At 39.4% G+C, this 17860-nt stretch overlaps 1 protein-coding gene across 4 annotated transcripts in view; it reads left to right on the forward strand.

Annotated features, from left to right (window-relative positions):
* The first annotated feature begins 1991 nt into the window (after positions 1-1991).
* The window catches only part of RAPH1 (Ras association (RalGDS/AF-6) and pleckstrin homology domains 1), a 165114-nt gene continuing 149245 nt past the window's right edge, over positions 1992-17860 (forward strand). For all 4 annotated transcript variants that reach the window (XM_030580421.1, XM_030580422.1, XM_030580423.1 and 1 more), the window contains exon 1: positions 1992-2053. The gene's annotated coding sequence lies outside the window, so the exon portion shown is untranslated. The remainder of the gene's footprint in view (positions 2054-17860) is intronic.

The following is a 17860-nucleotide window of genomic DNA, read 5'->3' on the forward strand; positions in this document are numbered from 1 at the left end:
GATTAGGGCTGTTCAGCTTACAAAAGTGTCAACTAAGGAAGGATATGAGCGAGGTCTATAAAATCATGAATGGTGTGGGAAAAGTGAATAGAGAAATGTTATTTTACTCTTTCCTGTACTACAAAAATCAGGGTCACCCAATGAAATTAATAGGCAGCAGGTTTAATAAAAACAAAAGGAAGTACTTTTTCACAAAACACACAACTAATGTGTGAAACTCATTGCCATGGAATGTTGTTATGGCCAAAAGTATAACTGGATTAAAATAACAACTGGATACATTCATGGAGGATAGATTCATGAATGACTACTAGCTAGGATAGCCAAGGATGCAACCTTATGCTCAGAGTGACCCTAAACTTCTGAGTACCAGAAGCTGGGCATGGAAGATGGAGTGGATCACTCCACAATTGCCTTGATCTGTTACACCAGAGCTTCAGGGGCAATGTTGGAGACAGGATACTGGGCAAACTGGACCATGGTCTGACACATTATGGCTCTTATATTCTTACATAAATGACTGCATAGGTCAAGGATGAACTGGGTCCAGAAGGAACAAAATTGGGACTTGTATTTAACCTCCCGTGAAACGCCTTTGGAGTTTTCAGATGGAAGACTGGGAAAACCCTGGTTATCCAAACTCTGCTTATGTGAGTTTTAGATGAGCTGAAGTTAGTTTTTAGTTCTAGAATCCAAAATTAGGCTAAAATTGAAATTTGTACCTATGAAACCCAAAACCTTTGAATAATTAGTATCCCCCTAAATTCAGATAATTGGAATTTGCCTGTAAAGATTCTGGCCTAGATTTCAAAAGTGACAAGTGATTTGGGGGGAGCAGGTCCAACATGAGATGCTGCAGAGAAGGATTAGATTTTCTAAGACTCAGCACTTTCTGAAAGTGCAGTTCCCTTTTGAGTCGATTCAGGCAGGTCATTGAAAATGCCTGGGCAATTTTGAAAACCTTTTGCTTTAGAGAAGAGTGAGCTAGTGCTGGGTGTGCATAGGTCCCACTGGCCCTGTACGGTAGCTGACATCTCAACCAAGGCTAGTGCATCTCCCTCCTCCCCCAACTCAGTCCCAGGATGTGCAGCAATCAATGGATAGCACTGAAGGCTGAATATGTCTACACTGAACATCAATCCAGGGCTCCAACTCAGGACTGAGGACAGGCTCCTCTTCCGTCCACACATAAACCAGTCTGACTCCAGTCCCCAAGGGCTCAGGACCGCGGTCCTAGAACCCTACCGGATGAGCAGGTGGATCAGAACTTGAATGCTGCTGTGACTCAGGTCCACATCCTGTCATTTTGCAATAAGGCAGAGCTGAGTCAGAAGTCGGGTGACCACCTTTGTTGCATAGAAATAAGGGGAAACCACATGGAAAACAAGGAATAACTCTTTATTTTAAGAGTTATTGGAGGGATACACACTTTCCCTTAGCCTACCATGTATTTTTCACCCCCGCACATTTCTACTGCCCTCAAGTATACAATAGCTTGAGCTTCAGTATATAAAATGGTACATCTCCTTTTTAATACATCTCCCAGTAAGGCTCCGACAAATCAATGGCCTTAGGGCCCCCCCTCCTGTGCAGTGTGGACATGTTAGCACAGCTGTGAGGCCCAGGGCCAGCAGCTGTTTAGGCGGTAGTGTGGACGCTGAACCGTGGGCTCAGGCACAGGGGCCCCGAAGGCCGGGTTCCGGCGCGTGGCGGGAGCGGTGAGGGGGAAGCCGGCGCCTCCCCCCTCACAGCAGGTCGGGCGCGGGGCTGGCTGAATGGAGCGGGGGAGCCAGCGGGCTGCGGCGGAGGGAGCGGCGGGGCCTGCGCGCCGGAAGTGAGCGGCCGGGGAGAGCCCGGCGCGGCGCGGCTGAGGCTGAGTCAGGCACTGGGGCGTGGGGAGGAGACGCGCCGCAGCCTCCGGCCAGGGACGCGCCAAGCGGGGGCGGCTCCGCGCTGAGCAAAGGGGCTGGGACGCGCCTGGAGGAGCCGCCGGCGCCGCGCTGCCACCATTAGCCGGGCGGCGAGAGGAGGAGCCCGGGGAGCTGCCGCCGCGGTGAGTGCTCAGCGCCTGCCCGGGAAGGGGAGCCGAGAGCCGGTCCTCCCTCCCCGTCCTGCTCTGCTCTGCTGGCAGGAGCCGCGGGCTGTATCCCCCGGCCTGGGGAGCGGTGTATGGGGAGAGCCTGGGGGCTCGCCCTATTGTCCTGTCTGGGGAGCTGGGGGGGATCTGCACATCCCAGCTGGGGGCGGTGATTTGGGGAGGGGGACAATAATAGATCGGATCTTGTGGTGCCCTAGAAGTGTGTGTAATAGAGCTGGATGGAGGGGAGGAAGATGGGCTCTCCCCTGTATTTTGGGTCTGGGGGGTGGGAATAGGAGGAGCTGGATCCTCTTTTTTAACCACATCCCTGCTCCCTAGGGTCACGCCAGGAAAGCTGCCACACAAGGCAGAGTATGTTAGAGGAAGGGTTGGGATTGCCCCAGCAGCAGCACCGCATCACGCCCCTCGCCTGTTACACTCTTCATGGCTCCAGTTCTCTTCCCCCTTAAAAATCAGTTCATCTCAAGCTTTGGAAAAAGAGGGTTGGATGGGTGGGTGTGTGTTGAAAGGTGCTGTGGTTTGTCTCTTTCTCTCCCTCTCTCCATTTGAATCCTGTCAGCGGTTTTTCTGAGCTTGAGGTGCAAAATAAGAGCTTTAATGTAAAAATAGGAATGCGATTCATTTTGTTGAAAAGGGTTGAAAGTAGACCGGGGATGTGAGAGGAATCTGTTTTGTGGCATTCAGACAATGTCAGCTTTAGTGAGTCCCCACCCTGTGGAGCTGAAAGCAACATAGTCCCATCCACCAACTAACCAGATGTATTTGGCAATAACTTAAAGAATCGACACCCCTTTCTTAATGTGGGAGGGAAAGAACAAGGCTGATTATCTACAATTTTAATTCCTTTTTTTAAAAACGTATTTTTGTAGCTGTTTTGCCATCCATATTGGTGAGGGACATAATGATTCTTGAAGAACCTCCCAGGCAAGGCTGATGTCTGCATTGGTTTTCATGAAGATGAGGCGAGTTTTCTAGTGCACAGAGAAAATCACCAGTGGGAGGAGAAAGGAGTGTTTGTATACAGAAATATATTTTGAATGTTAGAATAGCAGTTCGCTTTAAAAATGAATACAGATGTACAGTAAATTTATCTGTTGCCTCAAATAATTATCCATTTTAAAATGGAAAAGAAAAAACTGAACAGATAAGTTATTTCATTTCTGTTGAGTAATTGTCTTATTTTGTGGCAGCTAATAAAACACCTGTACATTTTAGTTTGATTTTTGTATTTAGTTGTTTTCAGCAGTGATTTTGACCCTGGTTGCATGTACCCAGAAGGATAATAAAATGCACAGAAAAAGAATCATCTACTCATTTTCTATAAATAAGGTACTGAAGTGTCTATAAAGTCAGTTGGTGCTATGTTGTGAAAGGGTTGAGAACCACTGTTCTCTGTGTTTGTAGACATAACTTAAAACTGTGTTGGATGCCAGAACGACTCTTCTTATAGGGACATATCAACCTGGAAAACGCAGTTCTGCTGGAAAATTATGTAACTACTAAAGTTACAAGCAACACCTAAAGTTTTTAAAACAGAAGGAAGGAAATCTTTCCAGTTTTACTTTATGCTTAGTCAGTTTTGTTTTTTGTGGACAGCCAACTACTCCTTTGCTGAACATAGACAAGGAATAGAAAAATCACTTGTAAGAATTTTTTTTATAAGCAATAAAGAATGCCTACTGTGGACATACCATCTAAAAGATGCTGTATCAGAAACTGGAATTTTAAATTAGCTATTTAAAAAAAGACACAAAACAAGTTGACAGTGCCCCTGTGTAATATTTCAGTCTCTCTTTTGAATGGTAGGTGGGTGGGAGGAATATAGAGCTAATTGTTTGCCCATGCTTCAGTTAGCACATGGCTTTCATATCTCTGGGTGGCACTGGAATACTGTTACAAGAGTCCATGGTAGTGAAGCTTTTTCACAGTACGGAATTGGGAAGTGCCTATGGAGCTTTTCCCCCACCCTCCAGATAGATGATTTCCCTAAAGTGGCTAGTTTTCAGAGCAGCACCCTGTGATAAAGTGTTCTGCTTCCCATGTTTTTCTAGATTTGCTAGTAGGTGGCATGGTAGACAAAATTGCTAAGAAACAAAACGCTCCAGTCAAAGAAAGGAGTACTGCTTACCAATTGTTGCATATCTTAGCCTTTTAATAATTTCATAGTACCAAGATTTTTCATATGAAAAAGAGCACTATGTGTAATATAAAACCTGTCCTCCCTGAAAAATTGCGTAATAATGTCTTGAGACCATTACCTGTAACCTTGAGTTTGTTTAAAATAGATTTTCCAAGGCAGTAGTTCATTATGATTAATTGTTTAGGAACTCTCTGTATATTAAGGTTTAAAAAAAACTTTTTTTTTTTTAAAACCAGGCTGCTTTTAATAAGAATATGAATTGAACTATCATAGGTACAGAATTATATCTTTCAGTTTAAGCTTGGGTGACTGTGTGCAAGATTTCCTCTGGAGGAAAAAAGTCTATCAAATAGGGACAAAGTTGAAAGCCTGAACTAGCCAATCATGTCTAAACAAATGCTAAGTAAGACACATTATGCTGAAAATCAGGCTCATTTAAACAATTTAGATCATATTCCTTAAATTCTTATTAGCAAAACAAAAACAGAAACAAAATAACACTCCAGACAAATAAAAACTTCTTGCATTTTAGCTGAAAGTGCAAGTCATAAAAAATAGCCATGCGAACAGAATAGCAAGTAGATTTACTTGTGAATTTTCAAGTTAAGTAGAAAAGCAAAATTTGTTACAAAATAGGGCACTGGACAGCTTTCAAAACTCATATTTTAATTTATCATGTGTTGAGCACTTTGCTGACAACCTGGATCACATTAAAAGAGAGAATTTTAAAGCAAAAAAAGTGCTTTTCTACATAACAGCTAGAAATATTATGTAAGGAATTTAGGATCACCTATTATTTAGCGATGGATTTTGAAGCTTTATTCAGAGGAGTAAGTTGAAGATTACTTTAGGCTTAGTCTTCAAATTTCCTTGCTTTTGTCATTATGAAACAGATTTTTTACTGAATTTTTTACCCAGTGGAGAGAGTCTGGAGTTCTCATCTGATTTTTGTTCACTATTTATATTTCAGTAGCACCTATTGGCCTCAGCCTGCTTGGGGTCCCATTGTGCTAGGTACTGTACATACATAGGCCCTGATCCTATACAGACTTAAGCATATGCTTATTTTATGCACTGGGAGTAGACCTATGGACTTGATTGGGACTACTCAGTATGTAAAATTGAGCGTTTGGGTAAGTTTTTTTTGCAGGATTGAGGCCATAGAAAATGATTGTACCTATCCCAAAGTGCGCAAAAATATGACCCATAAGGATTTTTAAATACATAGTTTATAACAGTGGCTCTCAACCTTTCCAGACTACTGTACCTCCTTTTCAGGAGTCTGATTTGTTTTGTGTACCGCCTCACTTAAAATCTACTTGCTTACAAAATCAGACATAAAAATACAAATGTCACAGCACACTGTTACTGAAAATTGCTCACTCTCTCATTTTTACCATATAATTACAAAATCAGTCAATTTGAATATAAATATTGTACTTTCATTTCAGTGTATAGTATACAGAGCAGTATAAACAAGACATTGTATGGCATTTTAGTTTGTATCGACTTTGCTAGTGCTTTTTATGTAGGCTGTTGTAAAACTATGCAAATATCTAGATAAATTGATGTACCCCCTGGAAGACCTCTGTGTACCCCCAGGGATATGTGCACCCCTGGTTGAGAACCACTGGTTTATAATATATGCATGCTACTTTTGTTTTATTTCCTAACTGAATAGGAATGTAAAATGTACGTTTTGCCAGTAAACCACACATATGTACAATTACTTCATAATGTTTCAGTACCCTTTCCTTAAACACTTTGGGCGGGAGAGGGGAATACTTCTGGGCTTAGATGTTTTACTCAAAGGAATTTTTACAGTAGAATTAGGAATCCCCAGAAAACAAAGCTTGAAATGAAAAGACTCTCGAATTTGTGTATCGTTTAAAACTCTTTAGCCGTTAAATCAGCAAATTTGATCTTGAAACATGCATAATGACACTAGACCTATGTATAATTTATATACAACAGTATATAGCTACACACAACAGTTGAGTGATTTTTAAAGAGAATAATGAAATATAATTGATACTAAAAATAATTGCGTAATTTAGTATTGAATAAAAGAAGCTATTTTAATGGTCCAAAACACACCTTAGTCAAATTATAGGTACAAGTCAACAAGGATTGAACGGGTGTGACATTTTCCGCCTTTAGGTACTTGTACAACAAGGTTACGGGTTACTGGTGGGAAGCTTCCACTACCATTGCCTGTAATTGTAATTGGCCTGTAGATTGACAGGGGATTTAAGGGTCTACTGTTGTTAATCTGCAAGCATTAAATTCCCTTAAATGCTCTTTCCATTGAAAAAGGCACATCTCAAAAGGCTTAATATTATAAACTAAACTAATAAGCTATTTTGAAATAGAATCTCACAGTGAACAATACATAACATTCTTTAATGGCTGAATATTTTAAAATATTTTTCTAGACGAGAATTTTGTATGTTGGATTCAGAGAAAGTAAGTGTTGGTGCTAAATCACAAGCATATTTCTGATAATTTAAAGCAGATCTAATGCATCATTTGTGATTTTTTCTTTGCCTTTGCAAATAATAAATGCACTGGGCAAAAAATAGAGCTATGGCTCTATATTTGAAGGTTTAACACTTTAATCATTCACTAGATGATGTTTTATAATCTTGCTGGCTACGTAGGTTACTGAAGGTCTTTTAATGAAGAACTCCTGAACTGTCCTTTTCTAATGGTTACCACTTGTGACAACTTCCCCACCAGGAACAGCGTGTCTAAAAGCTTGTGTGTCAGAATGTGTAACTATGGAATAAGGATGGCAAATGGAGTTCTTTCCACCAAAGGTTTTTTGACTTAACTGAATACTAGGGAGAAGAGAAAGCGTGAAATGGATCCTTAAAATTCCACATGACGAGATAGTTATCTGAGCTAAAAGCCTATTAGCCCCAGAGCCTACTATCATAATTCAGTTGAATTTTGTTCTAGTAAGAAACTAACATATTTAAGGTTACTATAAAGACTTGAATGCAGTGTTGTTGTAGTTGTGTAGGTTCCAGGGTATAAGAGAGACAAAGTTGATCCAATAAAAGATATTACCTCATCATTAGAAAGACTTGTTTATTCACCTCTAATCTCTTCAGATGAATAAGTGATATTTTTGCCTGGACATTTAAGGGTTTTGTAATAACTTGCATATTACAGTAAAAAAATGAGAAGAAATCTCATTAAAGTCTTTTGAAAAATTGAGAAATAAGGAATCGTTCTAATAAAGACCTCATTGTTGTACAGGGCAACTGCTAACTTATGGATAAGTATTCTTTGTGTCTTGCTTCCTGAACTGCTTCTGGAATCCAAATCTTTATTGGAAAGTTATCATTTGTGGTTTCACTATGTCAATTCACCATCTTTGCATTATTTTTAAAAAGTACTGTATTGATAGTACTCGAAGTGCAACCATTAGCAGTGCAAGCTTCTTTTCTTCTTCTCCCTCAGTGTTAACTCAACTCACCTGTGGAACAGCCAACTCTAGAGTGAAAGGTTAGTTCAGCCTACATGCATATTCAATCTTTTAGCATCTGAGAGTGCCCACAAAGGTGCCAACAGTGGTGGATTTTGTCTTTGTTTTCTCTACCAATGGGATTAGATAGTAACTACTTTTTGACCTTACCATTCTGAATCAGATTTGCACCAATGACTTGGAGGTGCGGCATCTTGATTATTTCTGCTGTACTTCCACTATCTACTGAAATGTCCTTAATTGTGTTTATGCTTGTAATATTATTATGAAAATATTTCATCTTTATAGACAATAACTGGTAAAATGGCTTGCTTAGATTATGACTGTTAACATAATATGTGTTGGAAGTAAATTCAAGTCTGAGTCTCTTGCATTGTGTGTGTGTTTTTGCTAAGAAATACATTTTTTGGTCTATTCTGGCAAGTAAGAGGACCACCTTCCAATATGCCCGCTTTGTTTGTTCCCATCGTTTATTTGTATTGCTTCTTAATGTATTCTGTAGACTTTCTTCTCTGTCCTAGTTTTATTGCACGTTTAGATTTATGAACTTCTGTGGTTTAGCTCTCCAGTGTGGATGCTGGGTTGATCCCTCTCTTTTAGTTTCATTCAGGAAATGAATAACTGTTCAGGACAAAGTGATTTTTTGGCATCCACTTTCCAGGTTCCTCAGTCTTTTCCTATTTCACGTTGAGGAACTATCTTCTAAGCCTCAACCACAAGTGTCATGGAAGACAGCGCCTGCAAAACAAATGTACAACAACTTTGTGTAATGTAAGAAAATACACTGACTTCAGGGGTTCTTTCCAGATATTCCTCCCAGGGCATGTGTGGTTGCAATGCCTAGCTAAGCAGCTGCTCAGTAGATCTCTGACCCAGCTGCCTGCTTGTAAGAGTTGAACCAAATGTGGTAGCCTTATCTCCTGTTCCCTTTTAAAATTCTCCTTAGTGAAATAATAGCATCATAGGATTGAAAGCTGAGCAACAGAGATCACAAAGGGTTTTTTTTGTTGTTGTAGTGGTTAAAAATAACACCTCTTTAAGGTCAGTGACTATATTTTGGAGAAAATTTAGTATCCTTGCCCCTTCAGTTTAGGTGTGATAGTTAATAATATACATTTTCTGAGAGATGCTTTCGGTCTTTCAACAAGATCAGAGTTAGCACTGGTTTTATTTCTAAGGTGTATAAGATTGAGTTAACACCCCCCCCACCCCGTAACACTGTCCAATTTTAGTGTCATAAAGGAGGGCTTAAAAAAGAAGCATAACTTCAATTTTTAAAAAAAGTCTCTTGTAGATAATACTTCCCAAGCTTCAGTAAATGTATTCACTTTCATTTCCAGATCATAGCCTTTCTTTCTCTCTGGATATTGCTTGTGTCATGACTCATGTTGGCTGACTCTGTCAAATTGGGAGTGGACTTTGGAGTGTTATATATTCAGCTAAACTGTGGGTGATCTAGAAGGATCAATTTAAAAAAAATAATTATTTCCATAACTGAGATGGTTGGTTGGTTGGTTTTTTTTTTGTTTTTTTTTGTAGCTCAGTAATGATGTTCCAAAACAGAGTGACATTGACATGGGAAGTGTATTAGTTTTGCAAAAATTCTGTACTTCCAGATATCATAAACAGATAGTTAAGGGTTAATGTCTCTTACCTGTAAAGGGTTAACAAACAGGGACCCCAAACACCTGACCAGAGGACCAATCAGGAGACAAGATAGTTTAAAATCTCGTGAGAGGGAAGCCTTTGTTTGTGGGTTTTGGGTTTGGGGTTGGCTTTGTTCTCTGTGAGCCCTGGACGGGGCTAGAGGTGTAACCAGGTTTCTGCCAATCTCCCTGCTACAATCTCTTATCTGTTCAGAATTGTAAGTAGAAAGGCGGTCATAGTCTTTTGATTTGTTTTCTTTTTCATTTGCATATGTGTACTTGCTGGAAGTAGCTTAAATTGTGTTTCTGCTGGAGAAAGTTTCTTTCTATTGTTTATAAGTTGAAAGACCCTGTAACTTTTTACCATCTAAAGTGCAGAGATAAACCTGTTACTTTTTTCTTTCTTTTTTTATTAAAAGCTTTGCTTTAAGACCTGTTTGAGTGTTTTCTCCTAGTTAAGGCTCAAAGAAGCTTGAGTCTGTATTGCCTGAAGGGGGGAATGGTAAAGTTCCTCTTTGTGTTAGATTCACGGAGTTGAATCAGGTGATCTCCTAGTGTTCCCAGGGTGGGAAGGAGCTGGGGAGGAAGGAGGGAGGGGGAAGGAAATGGTTTATTCCCCTTTGTTGTGAGACTCAGGGAATTTGGGTCTTGGGACCCCCAGGGAAGGTTTTTGGGGGAGACTAGAGTTGATCAGGCGCTCTACTCTAAGTCTTGATTGGTGGCAGCCTATCAGATCTAAGCTGGTAATTAAACTTAGGGGAATTCATGCTAATACCCGTATTTTGGACACTAAGGTCCAGAATTGGGAATTATATTATGACACCAGATTTGTAATGTTAAGCGTATGCCTTCCTGTTTAGTGTCTGAGCCCTTTGTTTGTTGCCATTGCTAATCTTTTGTGGTTTAGAATGAAGACTATTGAATGAGACTACAGTACTTATGAAATTGAGAATTTTCTTTTCTTTAACTTGTCTAATATTTGTCCAAATTTATTTGACTTCAATATTCAAATTTATAAATACTTTAATGGTTCTCTACTTCTTAGATGGTAGTAAAACTATTTTATGGCTTTGGCACTGGTATCTTGGGACCCCTATTCTTGTTTTCGCAATATCTCTAGGGACATGAAAAAGTCTTTGAGTGTCCCAAATACCCTCTTACTCCCTGCCTATATATTACTACAAGTATAGTTTTTCTACACCTTACTCCCTTTTTATATCTTACTACAGGTATAGTTTCCTTTCCTTGTCAGTGAAATTCTTATATAAACCTAAGATCAACATCTTACAGGGAAACTTATGGGTGAAAATGCTGTAGTGATAACTAATATTATTTATTATTAATAAAGTTTTTAAAAACAAACTTAGATTTTGTATAAAGTTATATGTAGTCTACTTCTGGGCATTAGTGTAGTTAGAAAATATAAATTTGTAGCTAGATTTAAGATAGTATTCAACTTGCATCCGAGCGCTGAAGTGTGTGTTGTTCCATCATATCTCCTCTGTTATCAGACCTACCCTAGAAATCATATCTGTTGCTAGTAATGGGTGTAGGCTATGGGTCCAGTATTGATTCTCTGAAACAGTTTAACTGTAATGTAGGCCAGGACAAACCATTCAGTTCTGTTTCAGAAAGCTGCACTTAAGACTTCTTCAAGCATCTTTTTCATTTCGGAAAACTGCAATTAAGCTAAACACCAGTTTGTCCTGAGCTATGCTTTTCTAGTGTAGACTTGTCCTCTGACTGAAACTATCCACCTGTGTCATGCATAACCTCCTTTTCACATTAAGACTTTTTGAAGTAAAGGTACAGGTCTTTTCATTAATATTAAAGTCTCGAAATTCTTTTTTCATTGTAATGAGGATTGTTCATGTCCTATTCCTGAATTCAGTGCCCCTTCCCTAATCCCGATACAATACTGGGATGTGTTCCATTCAATATGGAATAAAATTGGATCTTTGTTTTCTTTAATAGGTCAATTTCCCATTTTTCTGTCCTTTAATGTATTATTTCAAAAGTTTCTTGAACCTGCATAGGTGTTAACTTTTTCATTGTGTACAGGTTGGGCAGAATAAAGTTAGCTTTATATGTTGTTAATCTCATCTCTGGAGGGCCCTCTTGGCTGTGTTGATTTTGAATGCAGGAATTCAGGCATCTCCTTTTTCAGTCCCAGTTTAGGTGATTTTTAAATTTCTGTAATTCGTGTCAGTCACATTTCTTGATGGATTGTGTTCAACCTGTGATACGCTGTAAAAAATCCCAAGAGTTAAGACAATTTCTGCCTAGAAACCATTTAACAAGTCTTTTGTTTCTTATCTACATAGTCACAAATCCAGTTCACTCTTACTTGGCTCCTGATTTTGTGTTGTGTGCTTTACATGTTTCCAAAGGAGATTGCCAACTCTGCAGGGTGCTTGTTTGCCATTAGAATTTGATCCATTAAATCTTACACTTCAAAGAACTATTATCAAAACATAACTGTTGCAAGAATTTATAATGTCTGTTAAATATTATTATAACAGTAATTGTCGCTAATGCAACACTGACCACATATGCTTAACTTGGTATCTTGGTAGATCACTTGGATTTTTTTTAACTGCCTTGTTGGAAAGATCAAGAGAGCCATGCTGCTCATACATTTTTGTTTATGTAGTCTTATTAAAGTACTCAGCTGCTTTTGTGCCTTTTCTGCACTATCCTGTTGGTGATTGGATGGCAGTGTAACACTTCTTAGTTTACCATCCAGTCCTTTTATCTGTACGTATTTCAAGCTCCGGGAGCTCCCTTGAGATAGAGATTCACTTTTTTTTCTCTTTGCAGTTACTCCGTCAACTCTGCTTCTAAATTCAACACATATTCTTGGCTCTTTATTTTGTTTCAGATATCTTCCTCCTTCCTTTGAAACACTTTTTGAAGTCTTAACTTAAATCACATTTGTCTGAATTTTCTAGTATCCAAATTGTCTCTCTTTACTTGGTCTCTGTTAAAACAGTATTGTCTTACTTTCTCCCTTAAGTTTAATAGACCATTTGCTTTCTCTTACTATTGTGCTAGTAAGAGAGAGAGGAAAAGTAACCCTGACTCTCTCTAGCATTTGTAGTAATCAGTTAATTATATAAATATTAATCATTGATTGTGTAAATTCTTTTGAACTGTCATTGACAGCAGTTTGAGAACTCTGAAAGAGTTTCTTGACCACTTAGCCACATAATTGTTAGCCATTTTCAGATTCTAAATTTTCATAAACTGTATTAATTAATGCAAATGTCTCCCAGGGGCTTTCTGAACATCTGCAACCATTCCTTTTGTCAGATGTGATTAGATAACTTAAGGACCTTTCAAACTAATACATTTAGTCAAAATGTATGTACTAAATTCCCTTGCGAAATTACTTCCTTAAGTTTTAAAATGTTTTTAAAAACTTTAAAAAAGCCCAAACAAACAGGCTCAATGATTACTTCATTGAAGAAAATAAGAATAAACACCTCATAGCATATCTTATTAATGCATGGCTTAAGACAATGACTTTTCACATGGGTAGATAATTCTGTCTGACTTGGTTTGATAGGTAAAGTAAAATTTACAGACTGTTCAAAAAGAGTAATTTATAACTATTGTATTTGGAAAATTTCTGTGTTTTGCATATCAAAATTTCCTAGATTCTGGCATTTCTAGCAATTTAACTTTAGTTAATGATATCTGTACACAAGATTTAAAAGAGACACTTAACTCAATAGCAATATGAAGCTTTTTAAGAGAACAGGTGAATGCAGGAACAATAGTTGTGTGTGCCAGTTTCACTGATATTACTTTTCAGAAACTAAAACCTACTTTGTAAACAGTGGTGGGGAGAGTACTTTTTCCTCCACCTCTGTTGAAGTGTTCACTCCAACCCATCAGCAGATGACTTAGTTCTTGGCTTTGGCTCCTTGGAGCAGCTCCATAGAACTAAAAAACTACTTTTCAATTTGAGTTGCAGCAATGATATGTACACAGTAGAAAGAAAAAAAAAACAGTAATGAGGTGTACTACTAGTGGGGGATGTCCTCTTGTTTTCATTTAAAAATAAAAATCCGTGATGGTTAAGGATTGGCAATTTGGAAACTCTTTGCCAGAAGGAAGGTATGAGAAACTTCCCTTTCAGTAACTAAGGAAAGGAGTGGGTATGGAGAAAACTTTAAAGCTCCCATTCCCTTCCCATTGCTGACAGGGAGAAGGGTATGAAAGAGAGGGAAAATGAGTGAAATTCTCAGATGAGCCACAGAACCCATGTTACTTCTTACCTATTAATGTGGAACATGGGTAGTGCAGTTTACTGAGTTTTTCTGTACTATTTAAACTGCAGTTGGTAATGTATAGGCTTGGAAGGATTAGATTTTTATAGGTAAATGTCAGTAAACATTGATATACATACGAATCAACGAAAAAATATTTCCATTAATGATCAAAATTTACAGGTAGGCAACATAAGAAAAATGTTTTTTAAGAACCTAGAGTTTGATTAAAGAATATTTAGGCTTGTATATTTTGCCATGTGATTATGACAATGTGTGTGTTAATTGTTATAAAGCTTTCACTTTCTGAATCTGAATGTCTACTGTCATTGAATAATTCTGATCCCCCATAATTTCCTGTGCAAGTGAGAATTTAAATTGATAAAAATTGAAAATAGTTGTTAAAAATAAGCATTGACATTATCCATCAAAATTATTTTTAAAAATTTAATTCTGCCAAGCCTAGTCATATAGCAGTGATAAAACTCTAGTTACTGTGATACTGTGCTTATTTATGAAAATTTAAGTTTTTCTCTTGTAAGAAATGGAGCTAAAAGAAGAAATTGTGGCATACCTGTAGTGTGCAGAGAACTACCAATCCATTGTAATTATATAGGAGCAAGTGATATTACAAGTCAATCCTTGGCCAGAAAAGTACCCCAGAAAAGGCAAACTAAAAATGAATTTAAGAATAGCTTATCACTACTTTACAAATATAAGTTAATGGTAACTTTTGAGTATTTCTGGGAAGGACTTATATTCCTACTGAGGTTGAAATTCCAATACAGAGCAAACAAAACAAACTGGTTCATACTCTGCACTTTCAGATATGTTAGCAAGTGGTTTCACTTCTGAAGTCTCTTCAGTAAGAAATATATATTTAAGTGCACAAATTATATACACTTCATCTTAATTACTGTTATATGTATAAGCTAATTAATAAAATTCCAGTTGATGTTAGTTAGATTAGATAGTGTGTCTTCCAAAAGTTGTATGCATCATGTTGAGTCAGTCTTTCTGTATGGCTGATGGGGATTTAGCCTGGATCTTTCAAAGGTAATACCAGGCTTTTTTGAATGGTCATCTACATTGGAGTGTCTTCTGACTTAAATTATTCTTGAAGATATGGTAATATACAATAACTAAATAGCATTTCATTATGTGACATTTTATACAATTATAGTTTGGTTTAGTTTACTTTATACACCTCTATCCCAATATAAAGTGACCCGGTATAACATTAATTCGGATATAACTCAGTAAAGCACTACTCCAGGGGGGCGGGACTGTGCTCTCCGGTGGATCAAAACAAGTTCAATATAACACTGTTTCACCTATAACGCGGTAAGATTTTTGGCTCCCGAGGACAGCATTATATCGGGGTAGAGGTGTACAAGCTATTTTTTGGTTAGTTTCATTGAAAATATTTTGAAATGGATTTTTCTTGTTCATTTTCTGGCCCAAAGCCTGATTTAGTGAAATACTACTTTATTCTGTATATGTAGACATGTCACTTTATTATCAATGAATATTTGAATTACTTGTCATGTATGTAGTGCTTTCTATCTGAGCATCTTAGAGTCTTACAAATGATGAACCAAGTTGTTATAAGAATGGCCATTCTGGTTCAGACCAGTGGTCCATCTAGCCCAGTACCCTGCCTTCTGTGAATGGTCAGTGACTAATGTTTCAGAGGGAATGAACAGAACAGGGCAGTTTCAGGTGATCCATCCCCTATCTTCCAGTCCCAGTTTCTGGTGGTCAGAGGTTTAGGGATACCTAGAGCATGGGGTTGTGTCCGTGACCATCTTGGTTAACAGCCATTGATGGACCTATTCTCCCCTCATCTAATTCTTTTTTTAACCCAGTTATACTTTTGGCCTCCACAACATCCGCTGGTAATGAGTTCCACAGGTTAAGTGTTTATTTGTTTTTTAAACGTGCTGCCCACTAATTTCTTTGAGTTACCACTGGTTCTTGTGTTACATAAAGGGGAAATACACTTCTTCACTTCTCCACTCCAGTCATTTTATAGACCTCTGTCATATTCTCCCCCTTCCCCCTTAGTTGTCTCTCTTAAAATGAACAGTCCCAGTCTTTTTAATTTCTCCTCATATGGAAACTGTTCCATACCCCTAATTGTTTTTGTTGCCCTTCGCTGTATTTTTTCAAATCCTAATATATATTTTTAGATGCAGTGTTCAAGATGTGGGGACTACCATGGATTAATATAGTTGCATTATGATTTTTTTTATTATCTATCCCTTTCTTAATGGTTCCTGACATTAACTTTTTTCAGTGCAGCAGACATTTCAGAGAACTCCAAGATCTCTTTGTCGAATGGTAATAGCTAATTTAGACCCCATCATTTTGTATGTATAGTTGGGATTATTTTTTCCAATATGTGTTGCTTTATACTTCTCAACACTGAATTTCATTTGCCATTTTGTTCCCCAGTCACCTACTTTAGTGAGATCCCTTTTGTAACTCTTTAAGTAAATATTATTTATAAATATTGTTTATGTAGGAGCACTCCCACTTTAATCTCTTACTTAGTAACCTAAATTAGAACCTGTCTCCTATCTTTCCCTGTGTCACTGATACCTACCTGTACTATGACCACTGGCTGATTACTATCACCCAGCGTAAGTCTGTTCATTACTTTTGTGAAGCAATGAATATTGTTTCTATTTTAAAGATGGGATGTAGGGGCTCAGATTGGTTAAACGGCTTTCCTAAAATCACAGTATATGTCTGTGGATGAGCTAGGAAGAGAATTCAGACCTCTGGATTCTTAGTCCTGTGGGTGAAGCACTAGACCATGTTTTCTTTTGTAACATCTAAGGGACATAGCGCAGTATACTGTCAAATATGGAAATCCAAGCTATGACTTAAAACGAAGGTGGGCAAACTATGGCCCGCGGGCCGGATTGCCACCCCTGTGCTCTGCTCTGAGTAATGGCCGGCACCACATCTCTGCAGCCCTGGGGGGGAAGAGAGGTGCAGAGGGCTGAGTGCGTTGCCCTAGCCTGTGAGTACCTCCCTTGAAGTTCCCATTGCCTGTGGTTCCCTGTTCCTGGCCAATGGGAGCTTCGGGAGAGGTACCCACAGGCAAGGGCAGCATGTTCAGCCCTCTGTGCCTTCCCTCCTTTTCCCCCTGCCACCCAGGGCCGCAAGGATGTGGTGCCAGCCGCTTCACGGAGTGGAGCGGCGCAGGGACAGAGCAGGAAGGCAGAGAGCTTGCTGCCACTCCCGAGTTGCTCCAGGTAAGTGGTGCTGGGCTGGAGCCCACACCCCAACCCTCTGCCCTGAGCCCCTTGCTGCACCTCACATCCCTCCTGCACCCCAACTGCCTGCCCTGAGCCCCCTCCTGCACTCTGTACTCCTCCTTGCACCACTGCCTTGAGCCCCCTCCCATACTGTGCACCCCCTTCTGCACCCCAGCATCCTTCCCTGAGCCTTCTCGTAAACCTCACACCCATCCTCTGCCCCAACCCCTTTCCCTGAGCCCCTTCCTGCACACCGCACCCCCTCCCACACCCCACAATCCCTTCTGAACCCCAATCCCCTGCCCCAGCCCTACATTCATGGCCCTGCATACAATTTCCCCACCCAGATGTGGCCCCTGGGCTAAAAAGTTTGCCCACCTCTGACTTAGAAGAGTTAGTCATTGTATTACCTAGGTTTAAAAAGGCAAGAGGTAACTTGAAGCATTCTTTACTTTTTCACCACTATACACAAGTGCCAAGGGGTGCTCAACCACCCTACCCCGCTCCGCTGCGCCCCGCCCTGCCTCTTTCCACCCCTCCCCAAGCGCCCCGTCCCCACTCCTCCCCTTCACCCTGCCTCCCAGTGACTTTTGCATGCTGCGGAACAGCTGATCGCGTCGGACAGGAGGGCCTGGGATGGGGGAGCTGGCTGCAGGTGGGTGGAAAGCACCCACTAATTTTTTTCTGTAGGGTGCTCCAGGGCTGGAGCACCCAGAGAGTGGGTGCCTATGCTACCATATAAAAAACGCTCTCCTTCTTGAATTATTTACTTAAATCAAGCTGCACTATATTGTAAAGTTTGACGTAACATTTAAGTGGTATGTTTGGAGTGCAAAGTTGTTTTGAGATATTTGTTTTATAGTGGTAATACAAATAATCTACATCTGGATTTTGTGAAAGGCTGAAATCCACAGAACATGGATATATTTACTGGGCTTCT

Source organism: Gopherus evgoodei, chromosome 11 (genome assembly GCF_007399415.2).
Source record: "Gopherus evgoodei ecotype Sinaloan lineage chromosome 11, rGopEvg1_v1.p, whole genome shotgun sequence".
Classification (NCBI taxonomy): Eukaryota; Metazoa; Chordata; order Testudines; family Testudinidae; genus Gopherus; species Gopherus evgoodei.